General features: G+C 42.8%; 1 non-coding gene across 1 annotated transcript; it reads right to left on the bottom strand.

Annotated features, from left to right (window-relative positions):
• Window positions 1-326: 326 nt before the first annotated feature.
• On the bottom strand, window positions 327-398 carry TRNAW-CCA. The gene has a single exon. It is a non-coding gene; the product is annotated as a tRNA-Trp (tRNA).
• Between the last annotated feature and the right edge of the window lie 916 nt (window positions 399-1,314).

The following is a 1,314-nucleotide window of genomic DNA, read 5'->3' as shown; positions in this document are numbered from 1 at the left end:
CGTGTGGAAATCAATGGAGAAATTTTTCGGAGTGGCATTGGAGCGTGACAAATGGCGAGAGCGAGCTCGGAGAATTGGCAGCGCCGGAAGGGATGGGTCATGGCTTTGGACGGCTGGGATGGTTGCGTTTGGGATATGGACGGTAGATTTTACACGGGATTAACAGCAACTTGAATGAAAAAAAAATGAACCGGACTAGGATGGATCGGGAATATTTTGACATGTTCAAATTTGAATTTTGCAAGTTGGTAGGATGGTAGCATCTAAGAGTTAACAGCAACTTGAATGAAAAAAAAATGAACCGGACTAGGATGGATCGGGGATATTGAACCCGACGTGAATCGAACACGCAACCTTCTGATCTGGAGCCAGACGCGCTACCATTGCGCCACGGATCCGGTATGCCTATTCTCACAGATTATCTTATAGTATCAGCGGACATCCGTCAGGTACTTTTCTGTCAGATTCGTGTATGCATTGTGACAGGACAAATAAATTTGGTGGCAGCAGCCTTATTGAGATGACGACGAATATGCTTAAATACCACCGAATTGGAACCACTTTGTCATATGCTTGATATCAGACACCACCGAGCCAACACTCGATCGATCACGTGAAGAAGAATTGAGTCTTTGCACTGAGGACAAGCAGTCATATGCTTGGTATCAGACACCACCGAGCCAACATTACCAAAATCTCTCTCATGGGCCAGATAAGCAGCACGGCGAAGTGCTAAACTGCTAATGCTTCTGCCATTTCAGGCGTATACTTGGTGGGAGCCAAGAAAATTAGTCCACAATGAACACACGCAAGATTCTCTCTCAGCAAGTGGCTAGATCAATTGAGGCTCTGGTAGCAAACTATGCTGCTCCTTACTGGGTGCGAACTTATGGTGCTCGTTTTTTCTTTTGAAAAAAAAACAAAAAAACATGCTTAAAAGTTTCAAAAAAAAATCTGTGCAAAGTTCACTGCGCATCCATGAAAATTTGTCTTGAAAAAATGTAATTTGTAAGCTGTATTAAAAACAAAATTCCGGCCCAAAAATAGACAAAAATCAGCCCGTTTGAAAATACACATTTCTCTTTTTTCTGCACGCCACGTGTACATTCACACGTGGCGTGCAGAAAAAAGAGAAATGTGTATGTGCGTGTGTGTGTGTTTACAAAAAAAATCAACTTTTTTTATGTTGCAGAAATTGTATTTTTTAAAACGGGCACCAAGGTGCCTGCTCACCGTTGGTATTATCCGGCTGCTTACTCTCCTAAAACAGCTTTGCAACGAGGAGGATGGACCCTTCCAACCAACAGATATGTT

This window comes from Triticum dicoccoides, chromosome 7A (assembly GCF_002162155.2).
Source record: "Triticum dicoccoides isolate Atlit2015 ecotype Zavitan chromosome 7A, WEW_v2.0, whole genome shotgun sequence".
NCBI classification, from domain to species: Eukaryota; Viridiplantae; Streptophyta; class Magnoliopsida; order Poales; family Poaceae; genus Triticum; species Triticum dicoccoides.
This window is presented reverse-complemented; position numbering and strand designations above follow the sequence as displayed.